We start from the raw sequence: 21410 nt of genomic DNA, 5'->3' as shown, positions 1-21410 counted from the left end.
GTGTCCCTCAGCAGTGGGTTTATTAGAAAGGAAAATCCAAATGAAAAAAAAAAAAGGAAAGGAATAGAAATAAAGCTAGCTGTATACTTTAGAAAATTAGAAATATCAGAGTCCATCAATCTAGAATCTGCTTGCAGTTTCCAATTGCTCTGCTGGCAATAATGGGGTTACAGTAGTGTGAAAACTGAATCAATAAAATCAACCACATGCCCTCTGAGTCGTGGAGCATATTGCACGGCATAGGATGTGCATTATATATTTTTCCTAATAAAACCAAGCCACTTTCAATGCAGTATAGAAAGGAGCCAGAAAATACAGTGGCTGTTTCTATCTCTAAGAGCATGACTGACATGTGCTGCTTGTATTTTGCTTGAAGTGTAGAGCTATTAAGAATTAACAGTAGTCATGGTAGGTTTCCTCTTCATCTATATCCACTTTGTGTTTTACTTCCCAGCACTGCTGCAAGATACACTTTTTGGTGATCGTGACCTTGGAAATCTGTTGGAAGCAAACTTTGCCCATTTGCTGCAGTGAATGTGCTGCTGTGAAGAAATTACCCTCGTTTCTAGTGGTGTGTTGGGTAAAGACTGGAGACTCTCAGGTCTCTGTGTACCAAGCCCCGCCTTCAAAATCCTTCCCGCCAGCTCTGTACACATGCAGCTGTGGAAATTGGATATGGATTATGGAGGAGTAAATAATAAGGTGTTTATGGTGCCCTCAGAAAGACAGATGATACACGATATCCAGTCTGAGGTGACAGAGTTACAGAAACGTGGATAAATCTCTTCTGGCAAAACTGGCAGCTGCTGCTGGCAGGGCATCACAGGGAACAGTTCTGGAATTTAGCTGGTAGGTCCCAGATGCTCTGAGAGGGTTCACAGAGTGCTCATCTTTAAGTGCTTTGAGAACCACTGTGTTACCTGACCTAGTCCTGTTTTCTACATGGGCCAGGCTGCTTTTTTCTCTTTCCTTGTGTGTGATTGTTGGCTGCTGAAGGTAGAGGAGAAGGTCACACTGGTTGTTGTAGTTGCAGAGTTGGGCTTTTTGACAGTTGTCCAAAGGTCAAGCTGCTTGTTCTTTTACTGTCTGCTCTGAGTGCAAGTAAATAAATGAAACACACTGAGGCAAAAAATCCCAAAATATAATAGTTCAGAGTATCTTTTCAGATGAAATCACACTTTATTCCCTTATAAAACTTGCATAGAAGAACACGAGGAAAACATACCAGTTTGATTTGTTTTGAAAATGCCTTCTTAAGGCTGCTAGTTTGGAAAGCAGATGGAAGAAGCTAGGGGAAACATTGATTGTTATACAGGATGTGGCAGCTAAAGTGTCTTCTTTAAAGGAGGGGAAAGTTCCTCAATAGCTCTCCTCCCTCAGTGCAAATTGCTACAGAAAGCAGTTTACTATATGCTGTCCAGAATTACTAAATTGAGTTATTGATGAAGGATCCAGGTCACCACCTCAACTGAAGGGAAGACTAAGGGGCACAGTGTCTTGCTCAAACAGGACTGGGGTTTTTTTTCTGTTCAGAATCTGTATTTTGTCCAAGATACAGAGCTCATACTGACTCAGCACTTCAGATAATGAATCTTTTTCTGAAGCTGAGGCTTCTGCATATTAGTGACAGCATAGTATGTTGAGGCTCAGACTGATAATGGTACTAAATAATCATCCCTTTTAAAACAGAAATTACTTTGATGAACGTTAACATGAATATCAATGTAAGTACAGGGTGTGCTTAGTACTACTTAACATGATCTTGATTTTGATAACAGCTCTAATTAGGTAGGTTTTGTAGAAGCTGACAATCAGTTATGTTTGCATTACTGTAGAACCTTGTGGATTCTGTTTATCTGCAGTTTTGACTTTCATCCTTTCTTTATCATTTTTGTCTTATACAATGAGTTTAGTCCCTTGAGCAGATGAAACATCCAAAAAATATTTAAGTGACACAGGTGCCAGGAGAAGAGTGCACTGACAGTTTAAGTCCACAGCACTCAGATAGGGCCATCCAGGCTATTCCAGAGGAGGAGGAGGCGGCATCAGTTGAGCTGCATCAGCTTCCTGAAGCAGTGTACCACTAAGTCTCTTGGACACTACTGCTGACCTAGGGAAGAGGGATAACATAGGGATAGCATAGTCTGGGATTTGAGGGATCCAGGCTTGTTTGACATGCATTCAGGGGATTTGCATGTGATTTGGCTGTGCTTAACAATTATGTCAAGTTTATCATGTTGAGCTAAGAACAGCAGACTTCTCCAGCCACCAGCACAACAATTAGAGCAAGATGTGTTCTTTAGGTCCAACATCTTTTTAAGATGTGCTCCATGTTTGCACAAGCATAACGAGGCTCACAGGGTAACTTTAACCACTTCACAACATTTTCTTCCTTGGTTGTGCCCTCTTGTGACTCTCTTGTAAGTGTCAGATTCATCCTGTTGATGTTACTGTTGGAGGCACACAGTGTAATTCTAATCCAAGGCTTTTCTGTACCTTTCCTTTATTTGTGGCATGTGTCTACCCTTGGCTTTCCCTTAAACCCACACCTGACCTGTGCAGGGAACTGCTTACATGTAAGTTTAAGTCTGAGAGAGGCTGAAAAGCTGCTATGGAACATAAAAATGCCTTGTTATTTGCATTTGCAAATTAAGAGTTCCTCCTAATTTTTAAGGTGGCTTTAGGGTATTTTGAGGTCACATATACAGATGCTTATTTCAGCTGTTAATTCTAACAATCTGCTCTTTCTTAGTAAAAGTTCAGATTTCCTTAGGTTTTGATATTATTAGATGATGAGGCTTTAGGGAGGAATTCTGTTCATGAAACATGACATTTTTCATCACTGCTAAGATTTTGTGTAACGCGGGTATGAAAAAGCCATGTTTGGGTCTACAAACATTAAGGAGGTTTAATTGGAATGAATAGAAATTGCTGTTTAAGGAAATACTCCTGCGTTTTTCATTATAGTTCCAGTTTAACAATCCTGTGTCTAAATGTACAGCCAAGATCCTGAATGTAGATGAGTTGGGATTTCTCCAGAAAATGTAGAAATAGCTCTTTTGGGATTTGTGAAAAATTTGTTTTTCCTTGTATGCTGTTATGCATAATCTTTTATTTATCAAAATGAAATTTGATGCTTCCATTCCTTCTCTTTTAGCCTACCAGGAGGTAGTAGCTTAAGGACACTGATATTGAAAGTCAGATGTAAGGTATTTTTTTCCCCAAGCAGAAGAGGGAGAATTGTTTGGAGATTTGGGCCATGGCTCTCAGAGCTGCTCATGATGGCTACCACATTGTTAGAAACCAAAGAATCTGTCAGAACTCTTGCAGATTAGGATAAGAAGGAGGAAGGAATGGAGGATTGATGAAAGGGGAAATATGAAGTGACTGAAGCCCTGCTCTCATTGCAAACAGTTGCTGAATGTTTTTTTTCTACTCAAGGTCAATAAGTACAAAACACTGGGTTTGCTAATCAGATGAGAAATTCATTACTTTGTTTCAGGGACCAAGGGACACTTCATATTTAGCTGCAAAAATCTGTGGTTTTGCTTCACAGAATTAATTGGAAGATTTGATTTTAAAAAAATAAGCATTTAGAAATTTTTTTTTTAAAGGTAGTGACAAGAAAAGTGCTAAAAGTGCTTCAGCTTTGAATAAGATAAAATACATTTAAGAACTGACTAAATTATTTTCAAAAGTTATGCCTATTTTTAGCAAAGATATTTTCAACCCAATAATCTATAACAGCAGAGTACAAAGTTGAGCACAGCAGACAGGGACCATTGAGTTAAGGGTGCATTAGTGTTTCTATTACAGTCTTGTGTATTTTGCAAGATAAGATGGTTATAGTTATTGGTTCCAGACTGAAACATAACTTGAAAGATTGAGACCTGAGATCACAAGTTATGCTTTCAGAAATGTATTCTGGGAATTACTTAAACTACTGTGGTTTGTTTATGTTATGCTGGGTTCCCAAGGTCCCTGTTAAGGTTCACAGTTGAATTAAAAGCAATTTTGCATAAACAGATAGGCACGATACCCATACAAGTAGTTTGCTGTCTCACACCCTCAGCTGAGGCTGTGGTTTCAATAGGTGCTTAATCCTACCAGATCAGGATTAGTGAGTGTTTTACTGAAACATGGGACTGAAATTCCACTTAGCTATACTGAGGTCTTTCAGCTCACCAGGAGCATAAGGATCAACCTGCCCATCCTGTGTCTATAGGGACAGCTCTGAGGTCCTTGAGGGCTGATAGCACTGTTGGCAGCTGGATCTTTGCTCCTTGACTATGCAGGCTGACTCAGGGGAAGGGATAACCCTGAGGGGATAAGACCTCTAAGATCGTTGAGTTCAACCTTTGGCTGATCACCACCTTGCCAACTAGACTTTGGCACAAAGTGCCCCATAGCAGAGCTATTCCCCACCCTTCCATTCGGTCCCCATCCTTGGTTGTGCTCTGGCATGATCTCTGCATGTGGAGCAACCTGAGCAGTGGTGTCATGTAAGCCAAAAGACATTCAGTGCTTCTCATTTGAAACTTGGGGCCAAGATGCAAACTAAGGAACAAAGCAAATTGTTCCCCTTATTTTAGGTTTCCCACAAAGCTCTTTGGGTTACGCTACCTGATCTGCACATTTTCTGTGGCTAATCAGAACACTGGGCTAGGAATGTCTGTCACATTCGCTAGGTGTCCTTCAGAAAAGTAGTCCTGCTTGTTTCCTAACTTGGGGTTTTATTTTTGAGGTTATTTCCTTTGGGATTACTGCTCTCTTGGTCTGAAGAGAAATAGGCTTATGTTGTCACTATTGCTAAAAGCAGGACAGGTTTTCCATGCCTTGTTCTGTTCCTGGCTGTATCTTAAGGACAAAAGTGTTGATTTACCCTCACCATCTGACAGTGTGATATCAGGAAAGTAATAGCTTTGAGAGCAAAGAACTGAACTTCACATTGATATACTTTCTAAACTATTATTTTCAAAAATGAGCATGAAAACACTTTCTTTTTTCGGTGTGAATGAGATGTTACTGTCGCATTTGGCCTGAGGTATTATGATTTACTCCACAGAATCAAAACAAAGTTTATAAAGAGTTTGTCACAGAGCCTCAGGTAGTTAGTTATCCACTTGCTGCTGAAAAAAGATAACTGATAGGAAGAGATTCACAGAATTTTTAGAGAGAGACATCTGTATGTAAGGGACTGTGTTACTAGAGACACTTGTTTTTTCATACTGTTAGAATTTTGAAAAGTTTTTTATGCTGTGTCTTAGTTCTTGCAAATTGCTTGCCAATTTAATATCAGCAGCATCTAAACAGTAAGTAATTGCTTATGATAATGAGTGCAAACTAATTTACTGGAATATGTTAATATTCACAATGCACTTTAGAACAGCAGGGTATTCCAAAAATACTACTCTGTTGTTTAATTTCGGTGTTTAGGTTGCATTGTTATTACAAATGCTGGCAATATCATCACAAAGCCAGCCTCTCATTGAATAGCCTTCTTACTGAGACTCCAGCATGTGAGTAGGTAGTGTCCTTTGAGAGCTAATCAGGATACGAACAAAACCTTCTGCATTGAAATAATGACTCTTAATTTCTGATTGATGTTCCTTACATGAATAGGCAGAGAACCTTCCTATGACTTTTAAAATTTAACTTAACAAATTTCAAGTCAAATAGCATGCAATCCCTATCTTAATATTTGTGTGTCTTCAATAGAATCAATCTTTGTGTGAGATGCAGAAACATACCTAGAAATATGTTTTGTGTTACAGAAATGCTGTAAGAAAATACTGTAGTGCAGGGGTCCTCAAAACTTCCAAGTAGTGTGCTGCAGTTCATTCTGCAGGACCGGTGTTTAGTGTATTTAAAATGTTGGTTTTTTCCTTCTTTTCTTGGGAAATGTTCTGTTTTACTTTGGGTTGGGTTTTTTTGAGCATACTTATAAGAAAACCCATTTTTCAGTAAGCTATCTCTGAGCACATTTCTTCACAGAATGATTTTCCACATGCGTTGGTATTACTTACAGTTGTGAAGTATTCTTTACATCTTTGTGTATGTTACTGTAAAGTACTGTGCTAAAGTAAGGCTTTCCAAACTATTGAATGCTGATCTTCACTTCAGAATGTTAAAAGCAATCATAATTTTCTGCAGCCAGACCTTAGGAAGTGAGAGTGGCCTACACAAAATCACTGCTCTAATTAAGCTGGGTTAGTCTTCAGAGGGTGATTAACTGCTCACCTTTCTTGCATACACAAGTGAATTAAGTTATAGCTGATAGCACTGGCATATGGAGTGTCAGAGCCAACACTTGAGTTAGTCCCTGGGGAGATGATTGAATAGCTCAGAGCCCAAAACTCTTTTGTCATGTTCTCTCCAAACATTGTTGTGGAATCCAGTGGTTAAACCACGCTCTCTAATTACTTAACTGTGTAACACAGTGAAAAGCATTAACATGCATATTTTTCACTGCAGCTCTTTATCCTCTGGAGCTGGCAGAGAATTGTTGCTTACAAACAACAGCATAAGGACTTTGCAAAGAAGAATGATGGCAATTATCATAATGACAAAGCATGTAGTGCTTCTGTGCCAGGCCACAATTGAAAATCTATTATGCAGTAGAACAGAAAGAAGTGGGAAGGAAGTGAATTGGCCCAACCTGGCTGGCCCCTGTTAACTCTTGTTATAATGGTCTAATAACCTTAAAGAGTCAAGTACAAATACAGCTGTGTCTGTGTACACCTATTAAACACTGTTTGTTTCGTGCACAGTCTTGATAATGTAAGTAAACACTGATGTCCCAAAGTCAATCCTTGGGATAATGATTAGGACAACTCTCCAAATAAAGTATTATTTATATCTGCTTCCTGGTTCTTATTTTCTTGAGGCAACCAAGCAGTGACTTTTATATCATGTTCCTCTTTTACCTAATACTTTTTGGAGGTCTGAGTACATATAATGCTGATGATGACTAGCTTTGGCTTTAAAACTTGATTTGTATATCAAATTAAATATCCTGAAGTTTTGTTCATGCTTGGAATTAGGAAGATGGTGCAGTGCCACAACACTGCAGTCAGTATGCAACCTGCTCATCAGTCTTTCTCTGTGCCAGGTCTCCTTCTGAGATGCCTCTGAACAGCTACTTCAGGGGTGGATTCATGTGCTTCAGGGAGGCCTGGTGTTTTTCCAAAGATTTCATCTCTTGCATTTCATTTTATTTCATTTTTGTTACACAAAGAATGGTTGCTATTTTTGCATTTCAGGATGTAATATCTCTAAGAAACTGTGCTCTTTCTATTTTCCTTGAGCTATAGCCTATGTCTGTCTACTCAAAAACATTCAGAAATGTTGCCACAAGAATACTTTGTCTCCTAAGTATTAGTAGTTGGGTAATTAGTAGGAGAGCATGTATGGCACAGAACTTCTTACTCTTCACTGCATTTGCAAACAAGCAAAATTAAGCTTCAGTGCACACTGCCCATAATACAATTACCTATTCTCAGCAGAGGCTGCCTCTCAGCAAACCCTGCAAGTTGCAGTGTTGCCAGTACCATCCTTCTGCTGCAAGCAATAGCAACATCTTATCCTAGTCCAGCATCTGACATCCTTGGGCGTGGATCATTTTTCAGTGACTTTGGCGGGCTTGCAGTGCTTTCACTTTTAGCATGCTATGCCTTTCTTCTAAGACGAGTTTTGGCTACTTTTGAAAGCTCTCTAAGGATTTTTCAAGATTCAATTATGAGATGCACAATTTAACAAGGAACATAATATAAACGTCGCTTAAAAATAACTAAGTTAATGTAAGACTGGATAGCTGGAATATTATATTAGTAAGGAAGTCAATAAGAAATAAAGACTTTAGCCTAGAAGCATGCTGGGCACTTGCAGCTGAGCTCCTGTCCATTCTAACACTATTAAATGACTTAAGGCCAGCTATTTCAAATGTTTTGATCCCTATTTAAAGAACAGGGGGGGGGTATTTTTAAAGGTTGCCAGAAATGCAATAACACTTCTGAGAATCAGGATAGTTCTGTAGGTGCTTGAATAAAAACATAACTTCAGGCACTAATGTTTTGCATGAAATAATGACTTATAAATAATTATTCTTTCTCTGAAAAGAACATTGCCTTTCCTATACAGAGAAAATTTAATTTTGTTTTACCAGTTTTTGGCCTATAAGGACATCTGTGCAGAACTACTTAATGTGGGAGATGCTCAGGTCCTGGTTTCTGCCTTCAACTTACTGGCTTCCCAGCTGAGTCAGCAAGCTCGGAAACTCTAACAACTCAAGTTTCTTGGCTTAGGGAATTTTTAACTTTTGCCAGGTATCTGTTGAGTTTGTAAAGTCCCTGGACTGGAACCACTGAATGATTTCACATAGGGCACCAACAGATGGTGACAACATTTGGTCTCTATCAACCTGCATAGTATTTGAGTTAATGTCCTAGTTCCTGCATCCTGTTACAAATCACTTCAACTAACCAGCCCCTTCACTGCGTTCATTTGGGATTTGGCACAACTAATAAGGCATAAGAAGCAAATCAGTGCACGTGCAGTTCATTTATTTTGATGGAACTGATTGCAACTGTGATGAAATTGAAGTTTAGGCCTTGAACTTTCCTGGTGTCAGGAGTGTGGAGACTGGAACAGTCCTATTGTCTTCGAGAGTGCTTGAGTTTACTGATTTCAAACTGACAGTGGTGTTGAGGAGTACCTTTAGTGCAGGTAGCTCAGGTTGCAGCTGCAGTGTCAGCTGCAGGTTGGGCTCTGAGGGCCAGGAACCCGACCCTGAGCCCAAGAGGGCACGGGGACCTGTGGCCCAGCCACAGGACCAGACACTGAGGGCCAGCAGGAGCTGACCACACAGACTTTGGCACGCTAGGGCTGCGAGGTTATAAAAGCCCAGGGGTTTCTTTGCTCACGGTCCCTCCTCAAAGGCACCAGCTTGAGCTATTATTTTATCTTCTTATTCTGTTGCTTAGTTATTATTCCATGATTAAATTATTTTAAGGCTCTGGATGTCTGGGACTCTGCTATGGGAAGCCCAGGGTGGCGCTGGGAAGGAGACTTGGTGTGACTGTGTGAGTGTGGGGGTATAGCTGGGAAGCAGCCCCGGTCCCAGCTCAGGTGGTGTGAGGGTGACACCAGAGTGGCTCCTGGATGGTCAGACAGGGGAGTTCCCTTGACAATGCCTTTACATTTTATCTGTTAGGCAATACTTTTTAATCCATTGCCTCCTCATATGTGTTTCTCAACCACGCAATTTCCACTTCTGTAAGCAGCGTTCAAGAAATTTATCTTTAACTATATGTTGACAAGGTTGTAGGAGGAATAAAACCTTCCTTTATTTATAGACATTTGGCTTTTAATTTCCATCTGACTTTTCGGCAAGCTTTAAGAATCAGACATCTTGTATCCTTGTTACCTTTAATAGAGTTATAATGGATTAAAATGTTTCATGTTGAGTGCAATATGACATTTAAAGCAGGCTTTAATTTCCAAAATAGATCATTTTCTAACCATCTACATTGCATAAAGGTCCAAGGCCTAATGGGGAATTACTTGCCTTATATTTCATACAGAAATGTTTCAAATTCATTTTGAACAGCATTCATACTGGAAAAGTGATAGGTAATAGGCAGCCCATAAAATTTTTAAACTGAGAGAATCTGGAGAAGAACAATAATTTTCTTTTATCACTCTGTGTCAGATTTGTGTTAGAAAAACTGTATCCTTTCATAAAATAGATAGTGATTTTTTTGTATAAGTGAGCATATTTATGAGATCAACAAACCACAGAACTTTTTTCCTGTGGATGTTTCAAAGCTAATAAAAATAATTTTACAGAATCAGTGCCTTAATACTATCAAGTCCATTGACATTCAGTTAATCAACTCATGTTTTGTTAATAAGTCAGATTCACAGATACTCTTAATTTCTCTTCTTTTAGGAGTCCTTTCAGCTGGCTCTTGCTTAGCTGAGGTCCTTCTCAAAATTATATTCATTTTAAGCACAATTTGAGGCTCTTAGTTCAGTGTCCCTACTCAAACTGAGTAGCACCTTACTCCAGATAAGTGATCTAATCTAAATCAATGGGGTCATTCAAGGTGTAAGATGCTACTTGATTTAAAATATTAAAAACACTCTAGTTGGAAAATTCTTTAAATTCTTTGAAACTTTTATTTTAACTATGTCATTTATGATGCTAAGAATGGTGCTGACTTGGAATACTGATGCTGTGTCAGAGTTGTTCTTTATAGATATATGTATTTGTTGAACCATTGTTACTCACAAATTTTAGTTTTGTTGTTTAGTGACCCTATTGAAATCAATAGAGCGTGGTAGAAACTAGGGAATTTAAATTATAAAAACTTTTAGAACAGGAATGGAGTATTTATTCACCTACTTCATTATTACATGCAAGGTAAAATATGAACAACTGCCTGAATACAATAGCCATAGACTGTAAGAAGGAAGAAGTAGAGAAAGGAGTGGTTTTCTTAGCGGGTTTTCTTTGGTCTGAGGGGAAAAAACTTTGCTTCTGTGTTAGTATCCTGAATCTTCAACAAATGCCACTGCAAAGGCTGGGATGCTCAGTGTGACTTGAGATTGTGTTGGTTCTATTATCGCTTAGACCTCTACCTGGAGACAGCTCTTAGGGGATAGCTGAATATAATAAACCACCTACAGCACTGGTTTATAGATGTCTCTGAAAAATTGGATGCAATGTGATGAAAAGTCTTTTAGGGCCTGATAAAGCAAATCAGGGTCACCTTAGTGTGTTGGAAAGAGTTCTATAATGCAATGTAAAATTGTGTTTGAATGAGTAGTAGATACTGCTTTGTTGGCTCTTTTAAATGAATTGCTCCAGCTGATGGAGTTGGTTGAGGTGTTGGAAAGATGTGGCTTCAGCCTCTCGTACAGAAACATTGAATTTTAGAGCTGAGCTGTAGCACAGTGAAATGGGGGTGCCATAAAAGGCTGATAGGAGGCAGACACGTTTTCTATTTGCTTTATTTTCCTCAGCATCTTTACCTGAAGAGAGATGATGATATCATTAATGACAATATTAATAACAAAACCCAGCAACAATCTTTGTCTATGGTGCTTTGGTCAGTGAGTTTTCTTCCAGTTATTCTGGAAGAAGGGAAGATCAATGAACGAAATAATGGAATTACGGAGGAATTATGCTGTGCAGTTTGTGACCTTACAGGTGACAAATGTTAAGACTGTTTGTAACAGTCTTAGTTTGGACATGCAGTTAGATGGGTTCAAGGACCTAACTAGAAATTGTTTGGAGTAGCAACCAATTTCCAGGAAACCTTTGAACCTTTATCAAGGTTTGCCAAGCTTAGGCACATCATAAATACGCTCCTGTTATCCACAAATCTAAGAGAATCTGGCCAGAAAATACGACATTCATTCCTACCCTTGTGGCTCAAGCTCTTTGGAGGGCTACAGGCAATAATCCATTTGAACATTTTCTCTTTCCCCATGCAATACACCTCCCCTGCTATTAAATAGCCTGATGTTGCTCTTTCAGGAGAGAAGTTGCAATCCATATTCAGGCTCCTGCCCAGACTTGTGGGAGAGAGTGTATGAGAATGCCTTCAGGAAACGTTCAGTTGAATCTAGTCCTTAGTTTGAAATACTTCTTCCAGCAGCTCATTCTGTCTCCTTCCCATGGTTAACCCTAATGGCCATACCCTCCTCACCTCAACCCTGTGGCATATTTTCTCCCTTCTGTGTAAATAATTAATAGCACATCAAAGTCTAGGAAGAAACGATACAGAAAGGTTGTATTTTAATCCACCAAATGGATAATTTTGAAACCCCCTCCTCTCCTTCTCTCCCCCAGCACATCATGTTTTTGGCTTGAAGCATTCCTTTCTTTACTTACCTTAGAAAATCTGTACAAATATATGTACAGAAATTTTGTGTACTTTTCTGAACTTCAGCTTGTGTGGACTGAAAATGCGTAGATGAATATGTAAAAGTGAGTATTAATGGAGATTTATGTGCTCCTCTGAACATAGTAAATGTAATTAATGCCTTCATATAGACGTTTGGACAATCGTGTGTGTGTATATATATGTTTTCATATTGTAAATTCTTCATTCTTGGTAATTAATAGTAGCCTGCACAAACAGTCTCACTGGATTCAGCAGGTTTATCAGTGCAAGTAATTACTTACCAATGGGAATAAGAGAATTCACATTGTAGCGCAGAATGAAGTACTGATAAGGTACAGAAAGAAGAAAATTACATTATTGGGTAATTTCTTGTTACTAGCAATCCTTACCCTTCATATTTTTTATAATAGTTAAAAATTGCTTTTCTATTACTGAAAGTGAAGCTAATAGTTTTCATTACAGAAGTTTACAGGCTTCAGTTTTTCAGTCACAGAATGTGATGGAATCACAGTTTATTAGGGTTCAGAGTTTAATCAAACCATTGCATTCACTTCATCAACACCTGAAACCTGATGTGGATGTTGAAAATAAACATTATGCTACTTACATTATACGGGAAAAATGGAATTATGTACATTACCCTTCAGTGCAATATACCTTAAACTCAAAATTGGAATGAACATGAGGAAGGCAGAAAGCTGTTGATTTGTTGTTGATTTGAGCAAACTATTAAGCTACATCAAATGTGACTTCAGAGCAATAAATATTGAAAAGCTTTGCAGTCATAAACAATAATAAATACAGTAAATGGGTACTAAACAAAATATTTATCTGCTTAATACTGTAGAGGTAAGCAGATGTCCTTGAGTTGCTGCCAGGCTGTGCCGAAATGAAGGCACTATTTCATAAAGATGAATTTTGCAAACAAATAGGACTTCAGAGGCCCAGGCCATTAAAAAACATTACTGTATCTTGACCACTGGCGTTTTGTTACAATGGGAGCCGTGCTTTCATGGGTAAGAATTTCAAAGAGCTGTGTGGACATTTTTCCTAAACATTGTGCGGATGCATGGAAGCATAAAGAATTAAGCAGTGAATTCTGTGGCTGAGAGATATAACTGGCATGTTACAAAGTTGCCTGCTTACAAGTACTGTGCTGATGGCATTGCTGTTCTTGACATTATAATTCCACTGCTTTCAATTCTCTGGAGATGATAAACCCCAAACAACACAGTGCCACAAGCTAAGAGAGAGGAGGAAGATGACTGGAGTTTTGTGACAATGTTCTGAAAGAGAGGAAGAGACATTATAAGGTTTGTCAGAGAGCATAAAAGCCTTTATGAAGCAAGTGAATTAGGCTTCCTCTGTTGTTTCTTAACATATCCAAAACAGGTAGTAAGGAAGGTTGCTTCCAACAACTGCTCAGTTTCTAGCTTTTAATAGTTAATGGGAGGTTGAGCTATAAGCTGAGATCAATCCCCAAGGAATAAATTTTACAATATTATATTTGTCTTTCTCGAAATATAAACACCAGAGGATCTATTCTCAAATGGCTTCCGACCCATTTTTTTCATAATTAATACAGGAAATTTGAAGAACGTGACTCCCTGTACAGCTCAGACAGAGGCAGATCTGTATTCATCAGCATGGATTAATTAGTCTTTTACCAGACACACAGTTAGTTAGAAGAGCTACAAAATGGGCAGTTGTAAAGGAGGGAAAGTTTTGTCATAAAACCCATAAGCCACATGTTCTCATGGATAAAAGATACTTTTTTAAACTTTTATGTTTATTCTGTGTAGTTAAAGATTTACATCTAGATTTATCCAGCTACACTGACATTGACCTTGGCTTCAATGCGGCAGCAGTATGGAATGAATTGCTCTTCACTGGTTGATTTGAAGGGAGGTATTTAACAAAAAAATGCAGCAAAGATTCACTCTGAATAAGAACAGCAAAGCCTCTCATTGTTCAGATCTGAAGACTTACTTCTGGGTCATTGTATTCTGTATGACTCCACCGTGCTTGGCAGGCTTTTCCTTTGTCTTCTAAATTGGGTAAACACATCTGTTACAACCAAGAAAAGGAGAATTATGCACTGCCACTTAAATCTTAGGTACTATTCTAGCAGGTTTCATTTGTGACACTGAGGTGTAAGGAGTTGTTTTTCCTTAGCCTTCTCATTTTTGTTACTTATAAGAACCTCATTTGTGACCTGACACAATGTTTTATGAAGTCAACAGAAAGGCTGTCACTGTTTTTAATGAGCTTTGGGTCAAGCCCTCAGTTTTTCATCAGCACAGACCCAATCCTTTCACTCCAGACACCACAGTGACATAAACTCCATGAAGGTCCCAACTCATCAGTTGAAGCTTTGAAGCCAACAGTAGCAGCAAAGAGGAGAACTTGGGGGCCATCAGCAGTGATATTACCTGTCTAATGTATCTCTGTTTTGGGATGTATTACAACTGAAGATTAATGACACACAGCAGATTATCATGCATTTTAGATCACTGCACAGGAGGAAAGCCAGGGTGGGAGAGCAGGAGAGGAGGGTTTTGTCTCACACATTCCTAAACCAGACACCTTTGCCCATTTCTATTACCAATCCTGGCACAGCCCCAATCTTCGCTACTCATGCAAAACTCTTTATAATAAAGATAAAACCTGGTTTTACTTAGAGTGTAAATGAAACCTTAAATAACAGCCCTGCTATTGTGTTTGTCTTTGCTGAAGAAGTTGACAAACTTTCCTGAAACACGTGCAGGTTGGTATTTTGGCATCAAGAGAAAAGCCAGCAAATCTATTTGAAGCACAGTGAAACTATCCCACAAGTGTATTAATATAAAATGAGATTTACAGTGGTTTTAGTGCTATGCACAGTGCATAAATTATTACAGATTGATGGCACTGGAAAAAAACCGTAATTAATAGATAGGGTTGTAGGCATGTATTTCTGTAAAGGAAAAGTGATGCTAGAAATAAATATAGGGGAGCTTTTCAAAAAGACTGGGTGTCCTTTTTGTTTTACATCTGACACAAAGCAGTCTTGCTCACTAGTACAGTAAGATTTTGAGACACCTGGGAGTTGAACAAGTTGTGTAACTGTACAGTCCTTCTTGGCTTTGGCTTTAAAAGTCTGCGGATTCAAGGGATTTTAGATCACTTTATATGCTCACAGCATTTTTGGGCAACCTTGAAAGAAAGTAAGAAAATTGCAATTATGTTGTTATGCACTCTCTCCTTAGGTGGACACGTGAAGCAGAGAGTGAGAACATTGGATGAAATAAACTGAATTACTTTTCATAGAATCACAGAACGGTTTGGGTTGGAAGGGACATTAAAGATTAGCTAGTTCCACCCCCTTCCACCTCCTTGCTATGGACAGGGATGTCACCCACTAGATCAGGTTGCTCAAAGCCCCATCCAACCTGGCTTTCCAGGGATGGGGTCTCCGCAACTTCTCTTGACAACCTGTTCCAGTGCCTCGCTACCCTCTGAGTAAAGAATTTCTTCCTGGTATAGAAGCTAAGTCTTTTCTCCTTTAGTTTAAAAATATTCCCACTTGTTCTATTTAATAAAATAGATAAAATGTAATAAAAATAGATGAAATGCAGTAAAATTGAGAGTAGCCACGCTTTGAGACAGCTTAGGACGGATAATAAAACTAGACATCTGTGTTTACAATGCATTAACCTATCTCCCTAAGCTTTGACCTATCCTCATGGGAAAGGAGTGGACAGCTTGTAGTGACTTTTCCAATGAAAGATCAAGTGCATGCACAATTTGCCTGCTCTGTGCTGTTGCTCTTGTTAAGATACAAGTTTAAAATGGAAAATGTCCGGATACGCTGCTATTTTAGTTCTGAGGAAATATGCTGGTGATGAAGTTAAGCACCTGAGTGCTAAGTGGTTTTGGATTACAACACTTGTTTCAAACAGATTATAGATTTTGTAAGTGCACCCTAGATATAATGTCTAAAGATTTCCACTTTTAAAAGATATACATTGAGCATTATGCAAATAAGCCATTGCTTACTCAGATGGTAGACTAATCTCTTTGTCCTGACAAGACAAGTATGTGTTCATTTGTTATCCCCATCTGTCACAGGATGATAAACCTCAGATCTGTAAAAGTCTTATCTGTATGTATTTGTTAACATCTTGCTCTGCTGGCCACCATCATGTATCATTTTCATTGTGTAAATAAGTAGCTGCATTTTTTTTGTCAGCCATGAGGCAACAGGAATTACTTGACTTCTCCACATAGGCTCAGTTGAGGAAGGCATTTGGTTTAACTCGTCCCTGTTCTACACATCACAGAAATATGTTCATCAAGCATAAGCTTAAGAACTCTTCCAAATAGATGTGCATTTCTGAATCAGAGCTATGGTATTTCAAGTCGTTTCATTTGCAATTAAGTTATATTCTGTGCTGATTGCACAATATAAAACCCACTAATATTTCACTTGCTGCATAATTTTTAGAGATAAAGACCTCTTCACGTTGAAATACAGATTATGAATCCATTTACTATGTGAGAACCTGATTTTTGTAGGGCATGTGATTTCCACGTGGGTTGGTACCGGTGCAAGTGGGCTGATTATATTTCTTTTTTTTTTTTTTTTTTTTTTTTTTTTCCAGCGGGGACAACGTATATCTTTAGCAAAGGTGGTGGACAAATCACTTACACGTGGCCTCCTAACGACCGGCCGAGCACTCGAGCCGACAGACTGGCAATAGGGTTTAGCACTGTGCAAAAAGAGGCTGTGCTGGTGCGAGTGGACAGTTCTACTGGCCTTGGAGATTATTTAGAGCTGCATATCGTAAGTATCAGCACCAAAGGTGGGAGATTTCTTCTTGTTTTGGTTGTTCTTACATTTGTGGGGTTTAAATTTATTTTATCTGAATGTAATTATAGCAGTTAATGAACCTTTTGGGGTCAATAGTGAACTAAATGATACTGGTTTATAGCATATGATGCTGTACAGGGTCTCAGACATACTCAAAATGCCTTTTATTTGCTGCAGTGCTACTTTTCATGGCTTTTCAATTAAAAATCATAGTGGGATACCTGTACAGATAGAGCAGTTTATTGCAGTGTAATTACATGGAACAGAATTTAGCAGTGTCAGAGGGAAGTATGTTTACCCTGGGGGATTTAATCTGGAATCTGATTGGGGAATTGCAGTGTATTACAGCTGACTGTGCTTATTGTTAGTATTAGAACTTGTCCTCTGATTTCATCACTCTTTTGTGATGGTAAATCTTAAGCAGAAAGGAAGACTGTCAGGCTAGGAAGTCTAAAAAAGTAATTTCAGCTGCCTTAAAGCAAGGAACTAGCAATCAAAATTGAAAGCATATGGAGTTTTATGGCGTCATAAATAAATGATCAATTGAGAAAAGCATAACTAGGGCAGTATAAAATTTTGTTGTTTAGATTAGTCTGAACTTTGTTAATGCGTTAGTTTGATTTTTGTTTCAGAATGTCTCTACTTTCAGGAAGAGTTGAGTTCCTTTTGAATGAAATTGCTTATTGATCTATAACCAATTACACTTTTACCCTCAGAAAACATTCAGCAGTGATCGTTTTCAAAATTAGAGGGAAATATGGTATTCAATCTTCCCAGACTCCTTTTTTCTGCAAAGGCACTCTTGCATTGTGGACAAAGGTGATTTTTAAAAATTTATTTACTGGCTTGAGCAAATAAACACAGAAAGAAAACCTTAAATAAAATTCAGAGGTTTTCTGTATCCTTGTCTTACATTGAATCACACGGACAAAATAGTTGGCTGGTATTGTGCAATCTTAGTTTAAAAATGTGAACAAAGCAACTTCTCCCAGGTGCCAGAAAAACTGAGAGCCTACATATTTCACGGCAAGTATTGTGTTGCTAGATAGAATTTAAATATTTGCTGTCCAAACACCAGGTGCCTTGTTATCATTTTCCTCTTTATTTGCAATCTCAGACCAAATGCACACTCCGTGGTTGACAGAGTTACTTTCTTCTTAGATTTTTCTTGTTCATTAGCATACAAAGGAATGTTTTCCTTGGTATTTTACTATACCTGAAGTCTATCCAAACTATAATATTTGTTTGCTCTTCCATCTAGCCATGATTTTTCTATTTTAAAACATTATACTCATTAATGATGAGTTTGAGATCAAAAATTATTGCCTGCTCATAAATGTTTGTGGTTTTCAATCTTTTATTTTTTCTCAAATAACTTTCTTATACCCATGCTGTAGCAACAGATGATAAAATAAAAGAATAATTGAGAGTTTTCAATGGTCAGAAACACTACCAGCTTAATAGGGATGGGGAAAATGATAAATGATACCTTACTGGTTCTATTGAAATTTCTGTGAAGCAGCAAAAAGCCCTTTATCATCCTGCTCTGTGAGGTGATACTGGTCTCCCCCTGATGCCTTTGCAAGAGACTTTGGGAACCTCCCTTAAGCCTGCTCTGCTTCAGAGCAAAATGGTAACTGTGTGAAATTTCACTGGTATGAGGTTTGACCTTCCAAGAGCAGCTTCAGCGTTGTCTGTCTCTAGAGTGGAGACACTGAGGGATTGACCTGAAATCCTAAGACATTTGGCAAGGACTTTTATAAGGGTTGTCAGTGATAGATAAAGCTTGGAAAACTACTGGGATATAATTTCCCAGAGTCTAATTCAAATAAGGATGGTATTCAAAGGGAAGTTGAAAGGCAGTATTTTCAAAAGCACTTGTGACACCAAAGACTATATATCTCATTAAAGTCAGTTGAACTGCAGATCCTTCTGAGAATTTCACCTGAGATCTATTTTAGCTCAGAAAGATATTGTGAGATATGACAGTTACAAAAATGAAGAGAACATAGAAACAGGGAGGTCTATGTCTGCATTATATTTGAAAAATATTTAATTGGATCTAAGTGTTTTCATATTGGCAGCTACTGTGTTAAACCTGCTGTAATAAAAACAGTAGGAGGGGTTTGTCATTGAAAACTTCCTTCTTTCATCAATGTTGAGATGCCACTAGGAGTGTCTTATCTACTAAACAACCAGAAACATGCTATGGGTGGTGGAAGGAGATAAAACTAGGAGGAGAGAAGTGTCTGATTCTGCATGTTCTTTTGCATGTACCCACTCACCTGTTTGTGCCATGAATGTGCATGAGCAATAAGTGCCTGTGTACCTTGAGATGCTCTGTGCATGGATAACTCACCTGTGTGTGGTGGTAAAAAAGTTTGGAGCTATTACTTTAAAAAAACTTAGATTATAGCCCTCACTAGCATGTTGGGGAGGGTGCTTGGGAGCTTTGAGGTAGCTTGCTCTTAACCTTCTTCATTCTGGAAATGGAAGAGGAAATTACAAGTTAGATTATGGTACTTCAGTGTGTGCTTGCCCTCTTTATTATTCTGTTTACTTAAAGACAATGTAAACCTAATAATGAAATCAAGCTCATAACAAATTCTGATTTTAAAAATTGCTGCTTGATCATCTGAATCACAGCTTTGGTGTTAGGTTGGGAATATATTTATTTAAAGTAATCATTAAACCTCTCCAAATAAGCATTGTTATGAGAAACATTTTAAAAATTGTGTAGTCTCCATTGCTACCAGATGTTTAACAGTTCCAGTGCAAATATTTTAAATTCCAAGACAAATTAGTATAAAACTCCACCTGTACTGTAGCAACGCAAATATAAAGGACTGTTTATATGTATGATACATATGCATCACAGTACTTCAGGAAAGGGATTTTAAAATGTTTTAGTCATCCAGAGATGCAGTAATTAGCTTTCATTTCAACCACTTGACTTCTCTTATGGTAGTTGTCTCCTGTGCTGTCTCTGCTGGGAGATCTAGTTCAAGAGGAAATAGATATCATATCTAAAAGCCTACTGCCACTTCCTCTCCTGTTGATGGATAGATGAAGGACAGGCAGCTCTGATAATTACAGCAAGCTTCCTTTCTTTCTGCTTCTCATGACATGGTCCACATCCATCTCCATGTCACATAGAAAAAGGCAGCAGCTTTTCATGCAATGTTCAATAAATCACCATATGCACTCCTGTACTTAGCTTTTTGTCTGACTTCTAGTGCCCTTAGGTAATTCTGTCAGAGATTCGTGTTCTTACCTCCACTCCTCTTCCCACCCTGTTATCCCAAGTCATTAGAAACAGAAGTGTACAAATGTATGAATGTCACTGTCTTCCACAGTCACTGTGCTGTGGCTACCTCGAATTTCTAGCTTTCCTAAGGTGAGGAACAAAGCGAAGTTAGACAAAGATACCACCTCAAAGGACTAAGAAGTCCTGTTATATTGCTCTTTCGGGCAATGCTGGTAGCATAGGAAACTGGTATTCTCCTCTGTGGCACAAGGGGTATTTGCTGTGCTTGAGAAGAAGGATATATTTCCATCAACAGACTTCAGCCATTATAAAAAATTTATAAATTATGCCATGTTTTCATCTTTCATTGTTAAAATTAAAGATCTCATAACAAAATGCGACATTTTGTATGCCTGATGGAAAGAATCAGCAGTTTCTGTGTCTTCTTTGTCTGTGTCATTTGTTTGAAAATCAAAGTATTTGCAGAGCACAAAGCAGCTGTTTTTATGATGATGGATGATTTTGAAGTTGAGAACAAGAAGTTTGTATGGAGGATAAGGCAAGCAGAGAATTTCAAAGTGTAGAGCTTTGGCATTCCAGAGAAGACACCCAGCCTAGAGCACACAAGCTGCTTAAGCTGAACTGGCCACGTCTCTTAACTCAAGCAGGGTGAGGATGTACTAATTAAGCTCATTTACAGGTATGGATCTGCTGGTTTAGGTGAAGTGGTGGTGATCATTCCAATAGGAAACATTCAAAGGTCTAAAATAAGGAATAAGGCAGACGTGGCAATGTTTTGAATGTTGTCCTAACCCTCTTCTGGGGGAAAGTGGGGGGAAATGCCCTGTGATTCCAGTGAGAGAACAGTGACAGTATGTCTATACCTGGCATATAGAAAACATACCAAAATAAAAAGATATAAAGCTCAGGGTAGATTGTAGTAGATATTTTTTGTTTCATTCTATTTCATGTCACTAGGAAATAATAATTTAGGGGAAGTGTCAACCAATAAGATTATTACTGTGTTGATAAAATATGGAAAACTACTTCAAAAGGTGTGCTAACACATTACCTGAAAAAGTATGATGTGGTTAAAACAGATGGTGTCAATATATGCAAGGCACAACACAATTAACCTGAAATACTGTGAAGATGTAGCATTACTGGCATGATGGATTAATCAATATCGTCCTTAGATTTTCAAGATGTGTTTGTGAAGCCTTCAGAGTTACAATTAATGACTGAGGTGAACAGCCATGGGAGCGGAAAGATTATATGTCTCAGAAAATAGAGTTTTGGATCAGGAATAAACTCAGTTTGTGCTCTTTGTCCCAAATATTTACATACTATATATATTAAAATATATATGGGGGAAATTACATTTTTTTATTCGATTTTT

At 38.3% G+C, this 21410-nt stretch overlaps 1 long non-coding RNA gene across 1 annotated transcript; it reads left to right on the top strand.

Moving 5' to 3' along the window:
* Positions 1-1895: 1895 nt before the first annotated feature.
* Positions 1896-19756, top strand: LOC121673549. The gene is made up of 3 exons (XR_006019237.1): positions 1896-1907; positions 12915-12916; positions 16556-19756. It is a non-coding gene; the product is annotated as an uncharacterized LOC121673549 (long non-coding RNA).
* The last annotated feature ends 1654 nt before the right edge of the window (positions 19757-21410 follow it).

Source organism: Corvus kubaryi, unplaced genomic scaffold, assembly GCF_017639235.1.
Source record: "Corvus kubaryi isolate FWS band 111438036 unplaced genomic scaffold, C.kubaryi_AGA036_p1.0 65494, whole genome shotgun sequence".
NCBI classification, from domain to species: domain Eukaryota; kingdom Metazoa; phylum Chordata; class Aves; order Passeriformes; family Corvidae; genus Corvus; species Corvus kubaryi.
This window is presented reverse-complemented; position numbering and strand designations above follow the sequence as displayed.